The 15,912-nt window shown below is 38.4% G+C and overlaps 1 long non-coding RNA gene across 1 annotated transcript; it reads right to left on the reverse strand.

Moving 5' to 3' along the window:
- Positions 1-6,110: 6,110 nt before the first annotated feature.
- Positions 6,111-13,225, reverse strand: LOC133524776 (uncharacterized). The gene is made up of 3 exons (XR_009800436.1): positions 11,525-13,225; positions 9,625-9,731; positions 6,111-7,558 (listed from the first exon to the last, which is right to left on the reverse strand). It is a non-coding gene; the product is annotated as an uncharacterized LOC133524776 (long non-coding RNA).
- Positions 13,226-15,912: the final 2,687 nt, after the last annotated feature.

Below are 15,912 nucleotides of genomic sequence, written 5' to 3' on the forward strand. Positions count from 1 at the left end.
ATTCGTAAACATCTTTATTGTACTGAGGAAAACATTCGTTAATAAATGGCAGGCTGAGCATGAGTGAGTGTGCATGAGGCTTTTTATATATTCATTGGTCCACGGACTTGTCCGGGCCGTAATTAGACAACATGGCCTTTAATTGTTCCCACTCGGCTGCCATCTGCTGGTATCCGAGCGGGCCGCGAAATTCCCCAGCTGCAAATAAAGGGTTCGTGGACATGTAGTCCACGAGCTTCTCAATTTGCAGCGAGGAACTTCGTAGTCTAGAAAGTGTAACCAAAATAATAATAGGTCATAATTTTTCTGTCTTTCATAAATTGTTTAGGGCAAATATAAAGATTATTTTGTTATTTATTTACTACGATTTATCTATGTGGGAAAAGACAATGTAATATTAATATCAAACTAAGTAGTGAAGTACCTTTAAGATGGATTATTGAAGGAATATACTTACATTGGTCGTTTCGGCGGCATTGTTTAAATTTACTGTTTTTTACAAACGTCAAAATTTACGCAATCTTGACGTGTATAAACTATAAACTAGCACCATAAAGAAAAATTGTTTGTTTTTCCGTTTGAAGAACGAATGAAATAGCGCAACCCTGTTTCCGATTCAGTGTTGCCACTTCGGTTTCACCGGGCAACACTAACGAGTCGCGCCGCGACTTTGAGTTCTCTACGCGACTGCTGCAGTCGCGGGTGACAGTTGTGCTACGGAAATCGACAAATTTGACAGCTGCGGGAATGTCGACTCGAGTCGCGGTCCTTCTCGCGGATGTAAGTTATGCTAGAAATGTGCAGCACGGCCTTCATTAGCTATCAAATCCGCAGCACGACTTTGTCTTAGACATGCAGCAAAGGAGGATTGCGTAGTGTTGCCCAACGAATTATGCGAGGGAGTATTTTTGGCTGGCACAATAAATTCACCAAAAAATGGCAAAATAGGCATTAAGATTTTAAATACACGCGGAACAGAGGCGCACTTAAGTTATTTTAATCCAGCAATTCATAGGCTTAGCAAGTTTGATTCCTACAAATTTGAGAAACCTGATATCAACGGAAATAGAGTACGACAGTTATTTTCCAATCTTAAACTAGATTATCTAAACAAAGAGGAAAGAATTCAAATAGAAAATATTTGTGGCAAATTTTCCTACATATTTCATTTACCAGGAGACCCGTTGACAGTAACCAACTTATTTAAGTAGTATTACAATAAACATCATGCAGACAACGTGTGTTTCCGTTACTCATCTCCCACATCACATGGCGACCTTGCCAGTCGTGATTGTGGTGAGCGCGAGGCGCGAGTGAGTGTAGTCAAGGACTTCAAGGTTTTCCGAATTCCGTTTTTTTTTCGGATCCTATGGCACTAAAACTTGGAAATGGGTTCGAGTACGTCAAAAGATGAAGTGGTTATCGCCCAAACCGCTAGTGGCGGCAGCAACACAGCCGGAGTTGAACAACTCAAGATGCACCTGTCAATACTACACGACCAAGCGTTGTCGAATATCGCCATTGCCTCTAACAACGAAAAATGGGAATGAGAAGACAATCTTAATATCCTAAAATCAAAATGGACGGACATAGACAACACTGGGAGATAGATGGCTTAGTCAAAGGCTCTGATGAAACTTAACTAAACTAACTATTGTGGCGCAGTGATCCAAAGAGGGTCTTGGCCTCCAAAACGAGAGAACGCCACCTGTCCCGATCCTACAATAACAACAACTTACAATAACTTACTACAATATATTCGCCGACATAAAAAACAGGTACGATTTCATGCAAAAATACCTCAACAGCAAGATATGGACAACGTCACATTATCAAAAATCTGCACCTCGCATTTCGATACCCGAATTCTCAGGAAAGTATAACCAATGGATTTCGTTCAAAGATTTTTTCGTTGTGACCGTCCACAACAATCAACAAGGCACAAAAGATGTAGCATCTCAAAACTAAACTTCGAGGACAAGCAGAAAGATAGGTCCGGCCTCTCAAAATTAACGCAGACAACTACAACTCATGCTGGGAAATTTTAAATCAGCGTTATGACAATCGACGACGTCAATCTTCAATTTACTTCCTTTATGAACACTATGCTGAATTTGACTATCATTCAACAACCAGATGCCAACCATGCAACAACCTGAAGAAAATGCATGACGTCATAACCGAATTAAACGGACTAACACTAATATTGGTTTGGACACCACAATCTGGGCTTCTATTATTGTTCATTTGATAACTTTGAAATTGGACGCCTCCACATACTACGACTACGTAAAGGACCTCCAAGACCACAGGGAAATTCCGGTCTTACATGACTTACTCTTCTTTTTCGAGAGCAAATTCATGGCATTGCGAAACCATGAAACGCGCAAAAAATTATGTGACCGCCCAACAGAAGCAAGCATCCGTGAAACCCTTCAGTAAGGAATATCAAGCTAAGAAGACTAAATTCAATAACTTTAACTATTTCAATAATAACTTCAAAACATACCATGCTACACACGGTAAATGTCCACTTTGCGAAGGGCGACTTGCTGAGACAGTGTCAGAAGTTTGTTGACCTGGATATACCGCAACGTGGTTGCGAAACTAAAGGTCTGCAAAAACTGTTTGACCGATCACGGGGACAGGGAATGCAGATCTCAATATACGTGCAAGGAATTTAACAAGAAACATCATTCATTACTGCACAATAATAACATGAAGAAACAAATAACTTCTAACTATAGAAAATTTTCCTTCGGGCTAAAACCATCAACTTCAACTCAACAACCGTCGAGCCATCATATATGTAGCTACAAAATATGTAGAAGTCCTCCTAACGACCGTTCAACTTCAGGCTTCAAGCCAAAAATGGAACAATTATAACACTTCGCGTATTACTAGATCAGGGATATCAAGTTAATCTTATAACTGACACCTGTCGAATCCTATGTCCGAGGTGATCGGAAAAATATTAAACATTGTTAAGTGTGGGCTTAAGGACAGACAAGTGTGATTTAATCAAGTTTATTATATATATTAAGTCTTCTTTTAACGAGGCGACATATTCGGTTAATCGAAAAAGCTCCATAATAAATGAAAAAAAAAGCCGCACAATTACTGAAACTGCCCAGGAAGAAAGATTTGGACGAACTTATTGCACGAAAGAACCGGTTGGAGATTCGGGTGGAACAAGTTGAAGTTGAAGTGAATCAATGTACTCGAGGAGAAAATGGCAGTGATTGCTGTTATTGCCACTGGGATTGCTTGCTGTAAAAGGGGAGCCGAGGTTCGTCAATGAATTAATTAACGGAGAATTGAAGCGGCAGATCTTTTTCATTTATTTTCAACTACGACATTGCTATTCCATCAAGTTTGTACACATATAAAATAAATATCGAATTCTATTGTTGCAGCAATTTAAGAGATGAGGCTGCGGTCTGCACAGCGTGTTTTCGAGTTATTTCAAAAATTGAAAAACTCAAACATTATTCCGTAAAACTGTCTTACTTTGCTCCTCTGGTGGTAACTATGCTACAAGATTTAAAAAAGTTAAGTTCCGTTCCAGACGAAAGTGCTTGTTAGCGGGGTAAATTTAAATGTTTTTGTCGGGTGATTCAAGATTACACCTGCCAACACCGGTGGCATTGACTGTCAAAAACTTGAATGTTTTGACAGTAGCTGTCAAAACTTCAACACGCGTGGATACAACCGAATGTGTTTATGGAAAAAATCTGTCCAAATCTCAGACATCTCTGGATGAATTTCGGTAAGTGTTTTATTGTTTCAGATACGATTTCAGTACCTATGTGGGAGCATGATATGTTTGTGATTGCTACGTTAGTTTCGATTTTTTTTTCTCGGACTTCGGTCCTACTTTGCACATGGTTTTAGGGATATTTTACTCCAGGAGCAAAGTTTCCCTTACAAATAATGTTGAGTTAATATTTTGCTGTTATTGTTTTTTTTAGATAATCATGCCAAGAAAATACGTGAGAAGGTTTGACGCACGGCGTTTTAAAACATACACTGAAGAAGCGTTGGAACAATGTCTGCAGGCTTTATAGAGTCGAAAGTTATAACCCAAAGAAAAACAGCTGCAGAATTTAATATTCCAAGAAAAACACTGATCAACAGAATTAAAGCTAGAAAAGACGCAAAAAGGTTGGTCCACTTGGATTTCCACCCATATTTAATGACGAAGAAGAACTACATTTCTGCGACTGCGTTGAAAGAATGGGCCAGCATGGATTTCCACTGTCGGAGTTAGATTTACGCATCATTGTCAAAGCGTACCTTGACAAAATTGGCCGAACTGTCAAAAGATTAAAAAATAATATGCCAGGGACAGACTGGCTTTACTCATTCCTACGTCGTCATCCAAGCTTGTCCAAGAGCTGCTGTTGATGCCGGAGCCTTAACCCAATTGGTTGAAAATATCAAGGTACCAGTTAAAGGAATACCTGCAAGTAACATTTGGAATTTTGATGAAACCAACCTCACAGATGACCCTGGGAACAATTTTTTTTTGAGATTTTGCCTTGGGATATTTTGGTCTGGAGCCAATCTGGGGCCTCTCGTAAAAATCATTTTATGAATTAAACATTTTTAATCTGTAAAGGTGGCGACTGACTTGTAACATTTCGGTGTAATGTAACGTGATACAACCCGAGCATTACAACAGTCAGTGCAGCGAGCCGAGCCGCTCGACGCGAGCACCGCGTGCTCCACTCGGCTGTCGGTTTTTAAGGTGGCGATTGACTAGTATCCTTTGTTTGTAATGTATCGTTCACGGCGATCGTGTTACATGATCGGGCCAAGAAAAAAATTACCAGTTTACTTGCCTCACTAAGAAGAGAGAAGGCTAAAATAAAGAATAGCACTGGAACGGGCAAAGGTAAGTTTAAAATGATTTTTTACGTCACTGGGCGGTAAGTGAGATGTGCCGCGGCGTAGCGGCAAATCTCACTTCACACCCAGGACAAGATTTAAAATCGAACCACGGGCGGTAGGTAATAAACAGGGACGTACCTTTCGTGCCGATGACAGCAAATTGACGTCACGTTGCATATAGGATGATTCCAGTTAGTCTTATTGTAGTCATCAATCATTAATCATCATGTGTGTTTCATACATCATAATAATATTTTATTGTGTAATATCATAATATGATATCAGTGATAATTGAGCATAATTTAAAATTTAAGAAACTGGATCATGATTCATGATGTATGAAACATGACGTAAAATGAAGAATTGATTGATAGTAATGAAAAATAAAATGGCATGTTTTCCGCACTGATACAGATGGAAATTGACATGGTATATCTGTCGAAATTAATATAAAACATATTTGAAAAAATGGTTACAATCTATATAATAAAATGATTCATGATTAATTTGATTGATGAATGATTGATAATTTCAGAAAAATTAGTATCATCCTATATGCAACCTGACGTCAATTTGATGCATGCCGATGCATGAAAGGTACGCTCCCTGGTAATAAAGAAGGCCTCAGATCGCTTGTTTATAGTATTTATTTATACAGTGTCCTAATGATATTAATTATTTTTCAGGTGCCGACGAAGTCTATACTAGTACATGGTTTGCATTTAAGCCATTACTCAACAGTCCAGTCCACCGTATGGTCAATTGTTAACTGGGTAATTGGACTGTTGCCCTAGTGCGTTTTGGAGGTGGTTCTTCGTTTTCAAAACACTGGTTCTGACCTAATTCCTGAATTGTGTTTGTGTCCAGTATGATCTTAGCGATTTCTAGTTTAAAACTCCGAAGTTGCTGGATCTTCTTCTTTGGGACATTTTTACGCAATTGGTCATTCTTATATTGTAACCAGGAGTTGACTACTGCCAAATCAATCATATGTGCTACGAATCTAGAAGTCCATTTTGCAGTCCGATATCTACTTGGACACACAGCCAACAGACGATCAGCGAGATCTACTCCCCCCATATTAGCATTATATTCTTTGACAACTTCTGGTCTTTGGACGTTTACATAGACTTTTTTCTTCTTACACCATCTCTGGCATGTGTCAGATGTGTGTGCAGCATGTATATTTGACATAAATGTGACAAGTTTGTTGTCAAGCCATTTTGTTATAGCATCAGTGGCGGATCGTTCAAAGAACTCGATTCCCACCGGCTTGTCTAATTTCAGCCCGTTGAGTACTTTCACGATCGGTTCATGGAGAAAAGGAAAGCAAAATTAGCTCCGGGTTCCCCACGAATATTTGTGACGCGCCGCCGCTGTATAGCATATTCTTTATCTGCGTTCACTAAAACTTGCCATTCGCCTCTTTTTGCCTTTTTGAGATCTTTGTCGTCTATTAAATTCGGTTTCGCGGTTTTAGGAATCCGGTTCTTCATTACGGTTCCAGCAACCATCAAGTGTCTTCTTCGCATTTCAAGAATTAGTTTTGCACTGGTAAAATATCTATCGCAATAAATGATATGACCAGGTATCAGTGTTTCAGTCAAAGTAAGTACAGCCTTCTCTCCTAGGCCAAATACTGTATTAGCATAAGTAGGGTACGTGTCAGATCCTTGATAAATATGAAAATCGCATACTGTCCCATCAGGGTTAGCAAGGACAAAAGTTTTCAACCCGACTGGGTTCGGTTTTCCAGGGCAATACTGTTTCATGCCACATGATCCTGTGAATGGGATAATCATTTCGTCAATTGAAAGCTCACGTGATTTTGAAACAGTTCGACATCCTTTCAATATGTTTTCAATTAAAGGGCGTACTTTTCATAGCCTGTCATTTTTTTTAAGTTCATCTGGGATGTCATTGTCATCATTTACAATTTTCAGGGCATTTCTCAGCGTAAAAAACCTGTTTCTTGACATATGATCAGCAACGAGTGCCTCTCTAAAACTCGTATCCCAATACATTCTGAGCTGTGGATATCCGATGCATGACATAACTAATGTTATTGCTATATAGTTGTTCCACTCTATTAAAGTAGAATTCAGTAACCGACCATTTCTTGCAAAATACATCTCATTGGATTTGTCCACAATAGTTTGCAATAAGCTGTCATTTATATAATGCCGCAGATAATCGTATTTCTCGAACGAATGCTCTGTATTTATTGGTAAATATGCTGGTTGTGTAAATAGAATACACTTGGGAATGAATTCTCCTTCTGTCCACTCATTAGTTGAAATATCTTGGATAACAACAGAATGATTTTCTTGGGACATGCTTTGAGACCTCCCACGTCCACGCGATGACCTTCCCCGACCACGAGCACGTAAGCAGCTTAGAGTCCTTGAATTTCCACGAGAACGGCATGAAATGTGAGATTCTGCAGGCGTGACATTTTTATTTCCAACCGAAGCAGTAACCATCTGGGTCTCTGGAGGAACTAGTTCATTTTCATCTTCAGATGACGAAGATGTTGAGGAGTAAGAAGGCTGATCACGTCTCAGGGGTTGAAAATCCGCATCAAATATGTCATCATCGTAATCACTTATTTCTTAGTCGGATTAGTTTAGATTTAAATAATTTTCTAATTCTGCATCCCTCAAGCCTGTAACAATGCAACACTCGGAATAAACGCCCGAAGTCCCAAATTTATGACAAAACAATTATATTGTACTAATGCAATAACATTCCATCGACCTAATTTTAGGACATCGAAATTTGCTCGCATCTCCTGCTCGAAATAAATCATAACGGAAAATTTTTTTTAGTGATCGTCATAATACAAAGCTTAAATAAGTATTTTTAATTAAATTAAGGTTAAAATAATTTAAGATTCTGGTGAAAAAAAAACGGATTTACTTACAACGTTTTCGCGAGGATGCCATCTTCCCAACATCCGCGTGCCAAAAGACTGTCATTTGATTGTCAAACGTCAAACTGACAGGTAATCATAATAGCTGCGTTCAGTTCCGCCATATTTAAGAAATAAAGGTTTCTTTACACGCAAAGATTTAGGATCGGTACGTGTCAGAAGTGAATGACCTAATTTTAGGACTCTGGGCCGCTAATGAATATAGTTGCTTGGGCCGGAAGGACTACATTTCTCAGTCCTAAAAATAGGACGTTGGGCCTTACGAGGTTAAAAGCAAGTATGGTATATCATCTAATCCTGGGGTAGTATTTTTCCTAGATTGCAGACTTACTTTGAATTCCTCCAAAATAAAAGGTTCAATAAGGTACTTAAACTCATTATTATCATTGTTATTTTCAAATAAACTTTCAATAGAGCTAGGATCGTTAATACAACCTTGGGCTAGTTTAGTTATGAATGGTTTTATAAATTTATTGTTTTTAATTATTTGCTTACTTATTAATCCCTTAAAACGTTTAACCCTTCGGTGCATGATTAAATTTCAGCGAAAAAAATATATGTGATTAGAAAATTTACGTCAATGATGGGAAAAATACGAACGAAATAGAATACGAACTACAGTTGCTGGAAGATAACAGAGAAGAAGAAGAAGAAAATAATAATTGTGATTTGACTTGTGAAATTGGTGCTAATGATAATAATTTAAGAATATAATTTCCTATTAGTTTAATTAAAATAACTTGATTGTTTTATTGAGCGGGTTTTTGTTACTTCCTTGACATTCTTCTTCACGCACATCACTGGTCATAGTATGTCATCACTTTATTATTGGGATCAAATACAGCTATATCCATTCGTCTTAGAAACAAAGTCAGCTAAATCCAAAAATTGGTATCAAAAGCAGCTAAATGAAATAAATTAAATTCAATTAAAAATTAATCGTAACTTTGATCAGTTAGTGTGTAGTTCCTGGAGATATCATTCTTAGCAAGGTTTTTGGGAGTTTTCTTCATACAGTGATCCAAAAATAAAATTATTAACAAAAGTTTTTTTCCTTTCCTGAAAAAAAAAACGAAATGGATTTAGCTGACTTTGATTCTATGCCCCTCATGTAAAGCCTGACCAGTAATATATGATCACGCGCCATATTGCGGAATTTCATCGGAACTACATTTTTCATACTAAACTGAACTGTCACCCTATACATGAGAATAACAGCGCCCTCTTGACAAAGATCCTATATTTCTAGTCGGGCTTTATGAAAATTTGTGGTTTTTACCTAAACAAACATTATTTTTCTTAAATATTACTACACTTAAAGGGAAATACGGGTTAGTGCTCGTCACTCCATATAAAACGTTGCATTTTGATCTGCGTCAGTACCCTAGTTACTTCATTATCCTATTTATGTGAAAAACTATTTAATCCCACCTGATTTGGGAGGTGGAAACAGGGGACTACCGCAGCTAGAAATGCAACTTTTTATATCCCATATTTCATTTTAAACTCTTAGGGCTCGTGCACACTAGTGTTTTTGACGACGGTTTCGCGGCGCGGCGCAGCGGTAACTCGGCGTGCACGGAACGGTATCTCTGCGATTGTTTACCGCCTGTATGCCTCCGCGGTATCGTCGCGTGGATGCGGTGTCATCGCAGCGGCATGACTGAGACCGTAAATTTTCTACGCGTGCACGACTCCGCCGAGAAACCGCTGCCAAAAACGCCAGTGTTTACAGGCTCTTAGTCTCTGAGCTACCAAGGTGCTAGTTTCACGGATCTAAACTAACGACAGCCACTCACCTTTAAACACTCTTGAGCCAAATTATCGAAGTTTTTGTTATGAAATGTTGTGGGCTGAAGCTTGTGATGCCTTCTTTTTTGTTTAGCTGGACCTAGGTCTTCATTTTCTGTATCATCCAAGTGTAAGTGAAGACGTAAGACATAGGCAGTATTCCGCACAGGATTTTGGAACCTCTAGAGCTTTCCTGTGAACCTCATTCATGTGAGGGCAAAGGCCGAGCTTCAGTAGGGGCTTAGCCATTGGCCATTGGTTTTTGTCAGAACAAGTACCAATGGCCACAAATGTTTTAAATAGCAAATTATTGTTTACGAAAACGGGACTTAATAGGGTAAGTTTTAAAATTACCTCTGACCCGACGTTTCAAGGACGGCGTTGTCCCCATGGTCTCGGAGAAGACTGTGTAAAGTCGACATCATTATCTTGGAGGTAATTTTAGAACTTAATCAAACGCGAATAAGTCCCGTTTTCTTAAATAATAATGTGTCACAATTAGGCCAATACAATTAGATTTTTTCGACCTAAAAATACGTGTAATCCGAGTTTGCTCCACTCCAGGAGGTGTGCATAAATGTTTCCTCTTTTTCAGTTTTTTTGCTTGTAAATCGAAAACGGTACGGCTGTCGGAAAATTTGTTCTAATTACAAGTATTATTAAAATTGATATCTGAGGATCCGAAATGTAATTTAACTATGTTCTTGTAATAAAATATATTGATTGATTGATTTATTTAAGGTACCTTAATATGTATTCGTAGTCCTAAATTGTAAATTAGGTCGACATTTTTTATTTTTGGTAAAATCATGTTAATAATCCGAAAACGCTTTCTTACCAGTGTCTGGTCCACTAAGTGCTATTGTAATTGATAGTGGGTTCCTTCTACATCGAGTGGTTTGGCAATCCAAAGGAAAAAATTATCTCCTAAGGATCCCAAAATGTATGCACACCTCCTAGGATAGAGCAAACTGGGATTACACGCATTTAGGACCAAATAAATGTATTAAAACAATTTCCAGCTTGCTGGGAATTAATTCCTCAAAACGCTATTTTTGGATGTAATTTGATTGGCCTAAATCGTGAAGGTGTTTTTAAAGGCAAAGTCTAAGGCTGAATGCGCGGAGCGTTCGATCAGCGCTTACGGATGAGGCCAAAGGTCGAGCTGGAAGAAAGCAAGGCTTGAATTTGACCAATGGCGAGGTATGAATAGCTGGACGTCCGCAGCATCAGATCGCGGCGCGTTATCATATAATACAACTAATGGCGAGGTATGAGCAAGGCAGCCCAGCTGTGAAAGAGGACAGCATGGATTTGGATCCATGACCAAGCGAAAGTGGGGCAGTTTGCATAAAGTAGAAGGCCTGGCGTCGCATGAGACCTAACGCCGAACTGCAAAAGAGTGGCTTGAAATCGAACCTATGTAATCACGGTCCTCCTACAGCTCGGCCTTTGCCTTAACTCGAAAGCGCAACTTGATAAGATGCTTTTGTTTTTCGGCCTTCGCAGGGCCCTTTATTACACTTTGACAATGAGGTCGCAGGATCGCGGCTCTGCAGCAACTCGGCCTGGCCGACACATCTGGTGTGCAAGAGACCAAAATACGCTACAAAATCGGTAATCTACTTCGAGAAAATCGGTTGGCCACAAGCCCGACGGTAAGATTTTTTGGCCATGAGCTTTGATGAAGGTTGGAGATGTGCTTACGTGTACTCACTCTCTTACGACCCTTCGTTATTAGATGGGTACTTGCACACGTATCAAAAAGTTTCGTGTACATAAGTGTAGTACACTACGACTGCGATGCTAATGCAGCCTGCGCGTTTTTTTTTTCCCTATGATTTTGGTGCCCCCCTAGACGTGGTGCCCTAAGCAAGTGCTTATTTTGCTTAATGGTTAATCCGGCACTGGTATCAGCATAAGGTTCGGTGTCCGAGTAATCGCACATTCTCTCTATTTCTTTTTCTGCTTCTTCATATGATTCTATGTATAACGTAACAGTACAACGTGATTTAAGCCAGCTGTTATCCGGACCATTATTATCATTTTTTTTTTTTCAGCGTTTTTTTAGGCCACTTTAAAATCCCATTATCCTCCCAAGTATCCGGAATGCTGGTTAAAACAGATTTCCCCTTTTCCACCGTTTGAACTATTTTATACGGCATGGCTGAAATCATGAAAGCAAAATATGAGCTAATAAAGTCCGTGTGCTCGACACGCTAGTGCCCATTAAATGACACCTATCTATCACCTCTATTGGCATTGACATAAGTTCTCTAGAACTTAGTAAGTAGTAAGAATGTTGGCACCAAATAAAATTAAAGCGAATAAGCATTCTAATCATATTGTTATTTGTTACGACAAAATGTTCAGGCATAGTTAACATCGTTGGGAAACCACAATTTATACATTTTGCAGTTTTGATAAAATGCGTCACTTGCCAGGGCCATCTTAATTCAATTAGCAATTCGAAATCGTCTCTTTTAAGAAAAGTGTCCACATCCATAAAACCCTTCATTTTGTGTTATTTGATCTTTCTACAAAAAAAAAACGAATTACGGTTATTTCAAAAATAATTATGAGTAATTATTATGTTCACCAAGTTCACCAGGGAACCCTGAATTAGGGTGATGGCGGCCGTATCGTGTTGGCTTAGGAGTTTTAAGTCGTAAGCTAGTGCTTTTAATTATAAATGAGTCATATAACTACTCATAGATAAAAATTAAATTAATTAATTTAATTAAATATAATAAATAAACAATATTTAAAGGGGGCATCAAAATTTTCTTAGAAAACCTAGTAAATTCGTCGAAAATATTATGTTCGCATGCGTATCTGATTTGTTATAGTTACTCATTTTACAGGTCTGTTAACTAAAGCTGGCGCGATCAACACATTTACACATTGCGCTTGTGTAGTGTCTGTGAATAAGCGCGCGGCGTGACGTCGCACTGCATACGCAACATGAAAAGTCTGCCCGTCTCTCTCGCGCGCGGTCTATCTTATGAGCGTGAAGGAGACAGTTATTGTTTTTCTTTTGCTACTTTTTATAAATACAGCATGATGTTATTGTAAATGTTAGTGTCAGTCAGTCACGTGTGATCGACGCGCGGCGCTGTGTTGTATTTGGAGGTTAGAATAAAATGTCTTCGGAAAGAATTGGTTCCGGAAAAACTTTGTCAATCTCGTGAAATAGTGTACAATGTTTCATGCATCATAATAAAAACAGTGATGGTGAATATCTTTCAATGAAAGATTTGTACGGTTTGACATCGGAGGCGACTGGCGTTTCTCAGAGAAGTGTTCAACGAATTCTTTGTGAAATACGCAATCAAGTAACGGCGGCTGTTAAGGCTGATGCAACACCACAACCATCTACCTCAAAAGAAAGAGAACCGCGAGCATCCAAAAGATTGGCGTATCAAGTTTCTTTCAGAACACCGGGTAAAAAGCGACCAAGGTTAGCAAAAAAAATCTACAGTAGATGGTTTTGACCAAGAAGTCATAAGGCGAACTATCTACAACTTCCATCTGGTTAAGCATACATTTCCTACATTGAAAAAGTTATTAGAAGTGTTGAAAGAAAGTATCAACTTTGAGGGTGGTATTTCTTCACTAAGGAAGATCGTTCGGAGGCTAGGTTTCAGATGGAGAAAGACACAAAATAATAAAAAACTACTCATTGAAAAAAGTCACATCAGACTCAAAAGAACATTATATCTTTCTAAACTGCAAGAATATAGATCACAAGGCCGCCCTATAGTATATACGGATGAAACTTATATACACAGCTCGCACACATTGCCATCATCATGGGCCGACGAAACGAACAAAGGTTGTAAAGTACCTATTTCCAAGGGCGATATGCTAGTGATAGTTCATGCCTGTTTGAAACAAGGATTCATTCCAGATGCTTTGCTTATCTATCCAGCAAAAAAGCAAACGGGAGATTATCACAGTAATATGAATGCTGGTAATTATCAGAAATGGATTGAAGAAAAACTTCTTCCAAATTTACCGCCTCAGTCAGTTTTAGTAGTCGATAATGCATCGTACCACAACGTCGTATTGAATCCAGCGCCCACATCGAATTCAAGAAAAGGAGAAATGTTAGCTTGGTTGGACAAATATAATATATCATATCCAGAAAGAAACAAAACCTGTACTATATGATATTATTAAAAAAAATAAGCCAAACCATACACAATTTGCACTTGATAAAATCCTCGAAGAACACGGACACAGTGTATTGCGCCTACCACCCTACCATCCAGAACTCAATCCAATAGAGTTACTGTGGGGTATAATTAAAGGGAAAGTTGCATCACAAAATGTTAAGTTTAACTTGAAAACTGTGGAGGAATTATTTAGAAAAGAAGCAGATTCTATTACTCTGGAAATGTTTAGTGGCGTTTGGAGAAAGACGCGAGAACATGAGGAAAGATATATTGAACTGGAACCAAAAGTGGATGATTTCACTGACTCATTTATAATAACAGTAGGAGGTTCCGACAGCGAAACATCAAGTTCTTCGAGCGATGAAAGTTTTAGTGGGGTAGAAGATTTAATTTACGATTCTGATTAAAAGCAATAATGTAATTATCATAATAAAAACAAGTAACACATATATTTGTATTTATTTATTTACAACGCACCCATTTTACTTAAAACTAACTCTAGTCTACTTATGAATCAATTCTTTCAAAATCATTTATTTTTAAACATGCTGTATAGTGAAATTGCATAAGTGTGAGTACTGTGAACGCGCCAGCTTTAGTTAACAGACCTGTAGTTGCAGTAATAGATGTCGAATCGGTTATACTTAAGTACTTAAAATGGTAAAAAGTATAATACTTACTGTTTTTCACGACTTGTTTGACCGGCGATCATCCATGCACAGTACACACAAACGGGTAGTTATATTATGACTGAAACTGCTTCGCTATTGCATTTCACCGACTCATTAGTCGTAGAAACGTCTGCCTTATGATCACTCTACAAGCAATTGCACTTACAAATCGAGAACTTACGATACTTTTCCGACTAAAAAGTCGTTTAATATATTTTTTTATGACAGCTGTAGGACTAAATGTGCTTGCTTATGACGATTGAGTGACCACTCAACGACTATTTAGCCATAAAAACTGCGCCAAATTCGCGTCATTTAAACGTTTGTATGCCTTAAATTGCATACCATCAAGTTTTATGAAAAACGTTTGTACAACATTTATATGACTTATTTTTGCTACTTGGGTTGTTTTCATCATTTGCAAGCCTGAATGCAATTTACTTAATTATAACTCTGTATCTGTGTAAATATTATCTTAATTTAAGCATCTGAGGACGTTCTAAAGGCACATTGTTTGTTATGCAATCGGAATCCATTCCAAAGTGTATACAGTGATAACCCCTTTGTAAGTAGATTACCTAGAACACCCAGATATATAAGTACCTCAACTGCTGGAGATACTCTACTCTTTCGACTGATGTGTTCCGAGGCAGTTTTCCTCTGGCTAGCTAAGAAGACTCCAAATACAATGACGTAGCCGAAGAAGTATGCATCAGTTATGCTCACAGGAGTCATTCCACCGGGCGAAATTCCTTACAAGTGTGTGTCAAAAACCTGGTTGGTGTTCCAAAGTTTCGATGAAGTGGTACTGCCCTACCCCAAGACAGAGCAGCTGCCGCTTTCAATGGATCTTATCATTAATTACGCGCCACCGGTTCTGAGTTGGCCGAGCCACGCGGCTACTTTTGTTTGTGAACTAGGTGAGTATTTGATATATTTTAATAAAATGTTATCTACTATATCAGCAAACGTGATTCGTGTGTATTTTGTTTTAGATACTTACGACCAAGGATTGTTCCTCATGACACACGTGGATGACAATATGCTTGAAGAATATGCTATTATGGTGTGGCGAGAAATTAGTCATGAAGTCAGAGAAAAGCTGACTCGTAAGCTGTCTGTTCTTCGTAAGGTGTGGGAGTGGTTTCTGACTTCTTTGATTGATTAAAACACAAAAGGATCACAATCATTTTCATTTATAGACATATTGGGTACAAACTGATCATAAGGGTATGCCTAGTTGCTTGGTGAGTGTAATATGGACCTTCTGGACTTATGTTAAGAATTTTGTTGTGTGTATTTTATGGGTATAATATAAAGTTAAAGGACAGAGTCAAGAACACAGACATACGTAACAAAACCAAACTTCATGACGCCTTAACATTTTGCCTGCAAAGAAAATGGAAGTGGGCTGGCCACGTAGCTAGATACAGCGACGATAGGTGGA

The sequence above is a fragment of the Cydia pomonella genome, chromosome 14 (genome assembly GCF_033807575.1).
Source record: "Cydia pomonella isolate Wapato2018A chromosome 14, ilCydPomo1, whole genome shotgun sequence".
Taxonomy (NCBI): Eukaryota; Metazoa; Arthropoda; class Insecta; order Lepidoptera; family Tortricidae; genus Cydia; species Cydia pomonella.